Raw genomic sequence first — 10,603 nt, forward strand, 5'->3', positions numbered from 1 at the left:
CCAGGGACTGCAAAGGGGCGAGGGACCACACCAATAACATGGGTCCACCCTGCCACAACACCACCATCAGACTCTGCCAACCCATGGCCCACCAACACTCGGACCAAACAGGAAATTCTGGAACTGCGAAGAGAAAACCAGAGGATTCTGATGTTACATGGAGACAGCTCCAGAGGACTGAAGTCCTCAGAGGATTATGCTAATTCCAGGGCAGGGTCCAGTGCTGCCCTATACACAATTCACTTTTACCAATGTCTATTTATTGACATAACACCGAACCTGCTTCTTCCACCCCCTACATCAGATCTGGAGAGAGAGGTGAGCAGTGATTTATCATCATGGCATATAGACTGACCAGGTGATTCCAGGGGAAAGCTATGATCCCTTATTGATGTCACTTGATAAATCTATGTCAATAAGTGTAGATGAAGTGGAGGAGACATTATAGAAGGTTTTTTAAGCCTTGAGACAATTGAGACATGGATTGTGTATGTGTGCCATTCAAATCAAATTTTATTTGTCACATACACATGGTTAGCAGATGTTAATGCGAGTGTAGCGAAGTGCTTGTGCTTCTAGTTCCAACAGTGCAGTAATATCTAACATGTAATCTAACAATTCCACAACAACTACCTTATACACACAACTCTTAAGGGGGGAATGAGAATATGTAGATGTATGTATATGGATGAGCGATGGCCGAGCTGCATATGTAACCGATGTGAAATGGCTAGCTGGTTAGCGGGGTGCGCGCTAATAGCGTTTCAATCGGTGACGTCACTCGCTCTGGGACCTTGAAGTAGTTGTTGCTCTGCAAGGGCCGTGGCTTTTGTGGAGTGATGGGTAACGATGCTTCGTGGGAGGCGGAAGTTGATGTGTGCAGAGTGTCCCTGGTTCGAGCCCAGGTAGGGGCGAGGAGAGGGACGGAAGCTAAACTGTTACGTAGATGTTGTTGACCCGGATCACTGGTTGCTGCGGAAAAGGAGGAGGTCAACTCCTGACACCACACTACGAGTGCCCTCCCCTCCTCCCTGTAGGCTGTCTCATCGTTGTTGGTAATCAAGCCCACTACTGTTGTGTCATCTGCAAACTTGATGATTGATTTGGAGGTGTGCATGAGGGGGGGGGGGGGGGGTGGGGCTGAGCACGCACCCTTGAGGGTCAGCGAAGTGGAGATGTTGTTTGCTACCTTCACCACCTGGGGGGGGGGGGCGGACTGTCAAAGTCCAGGACCCAGTTGTACAGGGCGGGGTTGAGACCCAGGGCCTCAGGCCTGATGATGAGCTTGGAGGGTACTATGGTGTTGAATGCTGAGCTGGAGCCAATGAACAGCATTCGTACATAGGTATTCCTTTTGTCCAGATGGGATAGGGCAGTGTTCCGTGTGATGGCAATTGCGTTATCTGTGGACCTGTTGGGGCGGTATGCAAACTGAAGTGGGTCTAGGGTGGCCGATAAGGTGGAGGTGATATGATCCTTGACTAGTCTCTCAAAGCTCTTCATGATGACAGACGTGAGTGCTATGGGGTGATAGTCATTTTGTTCAGTTATCTTTGCCTTCTTGGGTACAGGAACAATGGTAGCCATCTTGAAGCATGTGGGGACAACAAACTAGGATAGGGAGCGATTTAATATGTCCGTAAACACACCAGCCAGCTGGTCTGCGCATGCTTTGAGGATGCGGCTAGGGATGCTGTCTGGGCCAGCAGCCTTGCAAGGGTTAACAGGTTTAAATGTTTTACTCACGTCAGCCAAAGAGAAGGAGGGGAGGGGGGGGGGGGGTGCAGGCCATGTTCGCGGGCTGCGACGGTGGCACTTTATTATCCTCAAAGCAGGCAAAGAAGGTGTTTAATTTGTCTGGAAGCGTGACGTGGCTGCATTTCTTTTTGTAGTCTGTGATTTCCTGTAGACCCTGCCACATGCGTCTCGTATCTGAGCCATTGAATTGCGACTCCAACTTGTTCATGTACTGGCATTTCGCTTGTTTTATTGCCTTGCGGAGGGAATAGCTACACTGTTTATATTCAGACATATTCCCAGACCTCTTTCCATGGTTAAATGTGGTGGATTGTGCTTTCAGTTTTAAGCGAATGCCGCCATCCATCCACGGTTTTAATAGTCACAGTGGGTACAACATCTCCAATGCGCTTCTTTATAAACACACTCCCCGAGTCAGCATATAGGTCAATGTTTTGATCATGCGGAGTGGAATATGTTCCCGTCAGCCTCAAAGAACAACAATCTTGACGCATGGCTTCCGATTGGTCGGACCAGAGTTGAATGGTTCTCGTCACTGGTACATCCTGTTTGAGTTTCTGCCTATAAGACGGGAGGAGCAAGATGGCGTCGTGGTCGGATTTGCCGAAGGGAGGGCGGGGGAGGGCTTTGTATGCATCGCGAAAGTTAGAGTGGCAGTGGTTGAGGGTATTGCGCATGCACGTAGCGCAATCAATATGCTGGAAGAATTTAGGTAGACTTGTTATTAAATTTGCTTTGTTAAAATCCCCAGCTACAACAAATGCCGCTTCAGGATGTATGGTTTCCAGTTTGCATATAGTCCAGTGAAGTTCCTTGACGGCTGTCTTGGTGTCTGCTTGAGGGGGAATGTACAAAGCTGTGACTATAACTGATGAGAATTCTCTTGGTAGGTAAGATGGCCGGCACTTGATTGTAAGGTATTCTAGATCGGGTGAACAGAAGGACTTGAGTTCCTATATGTTGTTATGATTACACCATGAGTTGTTAATCATAAAGCATACACCCTCGCCCTTCCTTTTCCCAGAGAGGTGTTTATCTCTGTCGGCGCGATGCATGGAGAAGCCCGGTGGCTGAACTGATTCCGACAACATATCCCGAGGGAGCCATGTTTCCGTGAAACAGAATGTTACAATCTCTGATGTCTCTCTAGAAGGCAACCCTTGATCGAATTTCGTCTACATTGTTGTCAAGAGACTGGACATTGGCTAGTAGTATACTCGGGAGTGATGTGCGACGTGCACGTCTATGGAGCCTGGCCAGGTAGCCGCTTCGTCTGCCCCTTCTGCGGCATCGTTGTTTTGGATCGCCTACTGGAATTAGCTCAATTGTCCTGGGTGGTGGTTCGAACAGAGGATCCACTTCGGGGAAAGTCGTTTATCTGGTCGTAATGTTGGTATGTTGACGTTGCTCTTATATCCAATAGTTCTTCCCGGCTGTATGTAATAAGACTTAAGATTTCCTGGGGTAACAATGTAAGAAATAATACATTAAAAAAATAAAATACTGCATAGTTTCCTCAGAACTCAAAGCGATCTCTGTCGGAGCCATGCTATGATTCAGAGGGTGAATGGGCAAGACAAAAGACAAGACAAAATATTTAAGTGCCTTTGAACAGGGTATGGTAGTAGGTGCCAGGCACACTGATTTGTGTCGAGAACTGCAATGCTGCTGGGTTTTTCACACAAGTTTCCGTGTGTATCAAGAATGGTCCACCACCCAAAGGACATCCAGCATCCCTGTGGAACGCTTTCGACACCTTGTAGAGTCCATGCCCTGATGAATTGAGGCTGTTCTGATGGCAAAAGAGTGAGGGGGGTGCAACTCAATATTAGCAAAGTGTTCTTAATATTTTGTACACTGTGTAAGTAGCCTAGATGTTACATGCCTCGTTCAATATTGAATATTTTACTGACAAATGTGTATCCTGCTTCTATTTGAAGTAGGCCTAATTGAAATAAAGTTTTGCCAGTGATATTCCCTCCCTCCTTACATCTTGTATTGCAGGCAGAGTCATTAAATGAAGGTGATGTGGGAGGAGCTATGTATGACTGAGCTCAGCCAAGTCACTGGGGAGCTGGTTCAAAAGAGAGAGAGGAAAAAGAGAGCCTCAGCACCCAAGTAACAGTTATTCACAAGAACTCTGTTTTTGTTTATTTTCAACCCAGCTCACCTCTGTTTTATATGTGATAGTAACTGGGGGATATTTCAGTTGGTTTGCATCTACCAACAGCAACAATGGCATGATTGCAAAACTGTATATTGACTGTCCAAAAAAATGGTGTAGAAGCCTCGCCAGTTATGCTTGTAGTCCCCAATGACTGCCTTTGTGAATCACTGCTTCACCCCATTTATTTATTTAGCCCTTTTTGTTCTCCCCAATTCCGTGGTATCCAATTGGTAGTAGTTAGTCTTGTCTCATCGCTGCAACTCCCGTACGGACTCGGGAGAGGCAAAGGTCGAAAGCCACGCGTCCTCCAAAACACAACCCAACCAAGCCGCACTGCTTCTTGACACAACGCACATCCAACCCGGAAGCCAGCCGCACCAATGTGTTGGAGGAAACACCGTATACCTGGCGACTGTGTCAGCGTGCACTGCTCCCAGGCCTGCCACAGGAGTCGCTAGTGCGCGATGAGACAAGGATATCCCTGCCGGCCTAACCCGGACGACGCTGTGCCAATTGTGCGTCGCCCCATGGACCTCCCGGTCGCGGCCGGCTGCGATTTAGAGCCTGGGCTCGAACCCAGAATCTCTGGTGGCCACTGCGCCATCCAGGAGGCTCACCCCATTTATTGTTTAAATATAAATTCCCTGCTCCCAGGTTTCCATTCAAACCTCTTTATGTACTCCATTAACTTTGTACTACACGATGCTTGCTGTCTGTGGTATGCAGCTGGAGAGGGAGTCTGGGGAGGTGGAGAGGCTGAGGAGTGAAGTGGAGAGGAGCAGACAGGAGGCCTAGAGGCTGACCAGGGAAGCTGAGACAGCTAGGCTGCAGCCTTGGGAGGAAGTCAAGCAGGAAATGCAGAAACTAAAGAAGCAACTGGATGAATCCAACAGGAAACATGAAACGCAGGTAACAAGACCTCTTCAGATTGTTTGAATTTCTTTCTGAACAATTGAGCAAACATGCTGCATATCAATTTAACATCCCAATTAGACCTTTTTAAAGAAAGTATTCAGACCCCTTGTCTTTTTCCACATGTTGTTACTTTTAGCCCATAGAATTTGTAGTAATGCTTGAGTCAATCAAATATCACATGAATACACATTTGACACATGGCAAAATGTATGTAGAATTGGAAGAGAATTAGCTTTAAAACGGCAACATTTTCTCTCTGCCAACAAGAGGGGTGTGAACAGTTGTTGTGAACAGTGTTTGTGCCCATAAAAATAGACGTGGCACACACAGGGGGTGTGGGATGTTCCCCAATGCTGGAAGGGGGGCTTGAGTGAAAAAGGTAACCCCTGCTCTAAGGAAACACACAAGGAAAAGGACAGTTGGTGCTTTAACTGAGCAGAGAAATTGGTTGTTCCTCCAGCAAACAGTGTTGCCTGTGTAACGGATGTGAAATGGCTAGCTAGTTAGCGGGTACGCGCTAATAGCGTTTCAATCAGTTATGTCACTCGCTTTGAGTCCCTGAAGTAGGGTTTCCCCTTGCTCTGCAAGGGCCGTGGCTTTTGTGGAGCGATGGGTAACGATGCTTCGTGGGCGACCGTTGTTGATGTGTGCAGAGGGTCCCTGGTTCGCGCCCGTGTCGGCGAGGGGACGGTCTAAAGTTAAACTGTTACACCTGTAGAACAAGGTGTATCTTGGCTGATTTTAATATGAATGTATGGTATGAGCATATTTGCATATTACTATATAATAAGTAGTCTCCAGTATTCTAATCTTAATTCCTCTATAGAAGCTGGAGAAGGAGGCTCTGCAGGTGACAACAGAGTTTATGACGGTCAGACTCAACTCTGTGAACGACATATTGGCCCTACAAGAGGAGGAGTGGGTTGAGAAGGTAAGTGATCAATTGTTAACAGTGCCATAGCTGATGTAAAATCCACTTATTTTTGTCAGATATTTTATTAATATCCATTCCCCCATGTGTATGACTATCTAAGAGCTCTGAGGGTTAAGTAAAGGCTTAGTCATGTCCACAGACTAGGTCAGACCTTCTCTTGAAGGCTGGGCCTAAAGGCACTCGGGTTCTGCGCCGCTGGAGAGAGAAAGGTCTTCATGTTGTTGGTCCAGCTTCGCTCAAAGGACATTGAACTGAGGGGAGAAAAGGACAAACTTCACTCAATTGTACAGTATGTTCCTTTAAGAGGTTTATATACACTGCTCAAAAAAATAAAGGGAACACTTAAACAACACAATGTAACTCCAAATCAATCACACTTCTGTGGATTCAAACTGTCCACTTAGGAAGCAACACTGATTGACAATACATTTCACATGCTGTTGTGCAAATGGAATAGACAACAGGTGGAAATTATAGGCAATTAGCAAGACACCCCCAATAAAGGAGTGGTTCTGCAGGTGGTGACCACAGACCACTTCTCAGTTTCTATGCTTCCTGGTTGATGTTTTGGTCACTTTTGAATGCTGGCGGTGCTTTCACTCTAGTGGTAGCATGAGACGGAGTCTACAACCCACACAAGTGGCTCAGGTAGTGCAGCTCATCCAGGATGGCACATCAATGCGAGCTGTGGCAAGAAGGTTTGCTGTGCCTGTCAGCGTAGTGTCCAGAGCATGGAGGCGCTACCAGGAGACAGGCCAGTACATCAGGAGACGTGGAGGAGGCCATAGGAGGGCAACAACCCAGCAGCAGGACCGCTACCTCCGCCTCTGTGCAAGAACGAGCAGGAGGAGCACTGCCAGAGCCCTGCAAAATGACCTCCAGCAGGCCACAAATGTGCATGTGTCTGCTCAAACGGTCAGAAATAGACTCCATGAGGGTGGTATGAGGGCCCGACGTCCACAGGTGGGGGTTGTGCTTACAGCCCAACACCGTGCAGGACGTTTGGCATTTGCCAGAGAACACCAAGATTCGCCACTGGCGCCTTGTGCTCTTCACAGATGAAAGCAGGTTCACACTGAGCACATGTGACAGACGTGACAGAGTCTGGAGACGCTGTGGAGAACGTTCTGCTGCCTGCAACATCCTCCAGCATGACCGGTTTGGCGGTGTGTCAGTCATGGTGTGGGGTGGCATTTCTTTGGGGGGCCGCACAGCCCTCCATGGGCTCGCCAGAGGTAGCCTGACTGCCATTAGGTACCGAGATGAGATCCTCAGACCCCTTGTGAGACCATATGCTGGTGCGGTTGGCCCTGGGTTCCTCCTAATGCAAGACAATGCTAGACCTCATGTGGCTGGAGTGTGTCAGCAGTTCCTGCAAGAGGAAGACATTGATGCTATGGACTGGCCCGCCAATTCCCCAGACCTGAATCCAATTGAGCACATCTGGGACATCATGTCTCGCTCCATCCACCAACGCCACGTTGCACCACAGACTGTCCAGGAGTTGGCGGATGCTTTAGTCCAGGTCTGGGAGGAGATCCCTCAGGAGACCATCTGCCACCTCATCAGGAGCATGCCCAGGCGTTGTTGGGAGGTCATACAGGCACATGGAGGCCACACACACTACTGAGCCTCATTTTGACTTGTTTTAAGGACATTACATCAAAGTTGGATCAGCCTGTAGTGTGGTTTTCCACTTTAATTTTGAGTGTGACTCCAAATCCAGACCTCCATGGGTTGATAAATTTGATTTCCATTGATAATTTTTGTGTGATTTTGTTGTCAGCACATTCAACTATGTAAAGAAAAAAGTATTTAATAAGAATAGTTCATTCATTCAGATCTAGGATGTGTTATTTTAGTGTTCCCTTTATTTTTTTGAGCAGTGTATTTTTCAAACAGACAAATGACCATCCACTATAAAATAATGTTCAGTCTGTTCATAGGCGAATTGTGATAAGGAATATTTTCGAAACATCCATGAGTCTATTGTGTGTCCGTTTGTTTCAGATCTCGTCTCTGGAGCAGGAGGTGAAGGAGGAGTACCAGTCTAGTGTGTTCCAGCACAGCCTGCAGGACAGAACAACTGAACTGGACCTGGAGAGGGTGGCCAGGGAGGTGAGGAGGAACAGGGAACAGCTTCTGTGAGATTGTCTCAATGCATCCCTTCATAGGATGTCTTTCCTCCATTTTGTTGAAACAGGATGCATCTGCCATTGCCACAGGGAGGTGCCAATTACCTATGCCATGTTAGCACAGCAGAGGGTGCTGCTTCTCATTAAAACATTTGTTACGCACCACCAATCAGTATTAAACGCCCACACCAGTAGAAATCCACATTTTCAAGGTGAAAGACGATTGTTAGAGCTTACCCTTGATATTGCACAACAAAAAATAACGCTGCATAGGCTATTAAAACTTTTGTCTGACATTGTAGGAAAAGAGGGATAGACAGAACAAGATAAAATGAAAAACAAACACATTTCTCTCCTGAGGGGGAACGTCATTTTCTACACAGAGCCAATCAAATGCTAGGGTTGAATGCCATTTAAATGCAAAAGAGTTAACGAGACAAGATTTGGAAGGATGACCCCGTGAGACTAATTGCAAGTTTACCATGTTAAGAAATGTTCTGCTATTGTTTTGTCAAACTGACAACTGACGACTGTCCCCAGGCGTGAGAAGGGTCTGATGAGTGAGTATAAGGCCGCTCGGACCACAGCCCTGCAGACTTCTGTGGCCTTGGAGGAGCAGCAGCAGCAGAGATGCTCAGGGAAGAACAACACTCTGAATGCCAAAGACAAGCTACAGACCGGAGGTAAACTTCCACCTACACACCATATTCTCACATTGCCTCTTCATTTGAATACCCTCTTCTATTATGTTATACAAGTAGTGTGCCTTCACAAAGTATTTATACCCCTGAACTTATTCCACATTTTCTTGTGTTAGAGCCTGAATTCAAAATGGATTAAATATGTTTTATCACCCATCTACATACAATGACAAAGTTAAAATGTTTTTTGCATTTCTTGCAAATTTATTAAAAATAATATACAGAAATATCTCATTTACATAAGTATTCACACCCCTGAGTCAATACATGTTAGAATCACATTTGGCAGCGATTACAGCTGTGAGTCTTTCTGGGTAAGTCTCTACGAGCTTTGCACACCTGGATTATTATTTAAAAAATTCTTCAAGCTCTGTCAAGTTGGTTGTCGATCGTTGCTAGACAGCCATTTTCAATTCTTGCCATATATTTCAAGCTGATTTAAGTGAAAACTGTAACTAGGCCACTCGGGAACATTCATTTTTGTCTTGGTAAGCAATTCCAGTGTATATTTGGCCTTGTGTTTTATGTTATTGTCTTTCTGAAAGATGAATTTGTCTCCCAGTGTCTGTTGGAAAGCAGACTGAACCAGGCTTTCGTCTAGGATTTTGCCTGTGCTTAGCTCTATTCTGTTTCTTTTTAGCCTAAAAAACTCCCTATACCCATAACATGATGCAGCCACCACCATACTTGAAAATATGGAGAGTGGTACTCAGTGATGTATTGGATTTGCTCCAAACATAACGCTTTGTATTCAGGGCATAAACTTTATTTCTTTGCCACATTTTTAGCAGTTTTACTTTAGTACCTTATTGCAAACAGGATGTTTTGTAATCATTTTATTCTGTACAGACTTCTTTCTTTTCACTCTGTCATTTCAGGTTAGTATTGTGGAGTAAATACAATGTTGATGATCCATCCTCAGTTTTCTCCTATCACAGTCATTAAACTCTGCAACTGTTTTAAAGTCACCATTGGCATCATGGTGAAACCCCTGAGTGGTTTCCTTCCTCTCCGGCAACTGAGTTAGGAAGTACGCCTGTATCTTTATAGCGACTGGGTGTATTGATACACCATCCAAAGTGTAATTAATAACTTCACCCTTTCATCAAAGGGATATTTAATATCTGCTTTTTTATGTATCTACCAATAGGGGCCTTTCTTCGCGAGGTATTGGAAAACCTCCCTGGTCTTTGTGGTTGAATCTGTGCTTGATATTCACCGCTCAACGGAGGGAACTTCCAGATAATTGTATGTGTGGGGTACAGAGATGAGGTAGTCTATCAAAAATCATGTTAAAGACTATTGTTGCACACAGAGTGTGAGTCCGTGCAACTTATTATGTGACTTGTCAAGCACATTTTTACTCCTGAACTTTTTTATGCTTGCCATAACAGGGGTTGAATACTTATTGACACAAGACATTTCAATTTTATATTTTTTATTCATTTGTAAAAAAAAAAAAAAAATATCCACTTTGACATTATGGGGTATTGTGTGTTGGCCAGTGACACAACATCTCAATACATTTTAAATTCAGGCTTTAACACAACAAAATGTGGAAAAAGTCAAGGGGTGTGAATACTTTCTGAAGGCACTATTTATAACACATTTATAAAACAGAATGAAACTAATTTGACTACAGATAACATATCTATAGACACATAGTAATAACCATTGAACTGTTCTGTGTGTTCCCTGTTAGACTCAGTGGTCCTCAGCTCAGAGGACGATGTAGAGGAGGACGAGGGACGGGGTGGGACAGTCCAGAGCCAAAAGAGACAACTCGCAAAAAAGTACTGGGAACTTTTTTGCTATTACTGCAAATTTTGAACAATCCATTTCTCTTTTGAAATGGAACTTTTCAAGTTTCAAATCTTTGTTTATGACATTCCATTACATACTTATGTAACTCAGACTCTTTTTATAAAATAACACTGTTGACACAACAGCAATGTTCCCACTTTGAAGGTGCATGACTTGAGGTCTTGATTGG

General features: G+C 45.2%; 1 long non-coding RNA gene across 1 annotated transcript; it reads left to right on the forward strand.

Moving 5' to 3' along the window:
* The first annotated feature begins 7,740 nt into the window (after positions 1 to 7,740).
* Positions 7,741 to 10,401, forward strand: LOC129868521 (uncharacterized). The gene is made up of 3 exons (XR_008761768.1): positions 7,741 to 7,892; positions 8,450 to 8,592; positions 10,313 to 10,401. It is a non-coding gene; the product is annotated as an uncharacterized LOC129868521 (long non-coding RNA).
* The last annotated feature ends 202 nt before the right edge of the window (positions 10,402 to 10,603 follow it).

This window comes from Salvelinus fontinalis, chromosome 13, assembly GCF_029448725.1.
Source record: "Salvelinus fontinalis isolate EN_2023a chromosome 13, ASM2944872v1, whole genome shotgun sequence".
NCBI lineage: Eukaryota > Metazoa > Chordata > Actinopteri > Salmoniformes > Salmonidae > Salvelinus > Salvelinus fontinalis.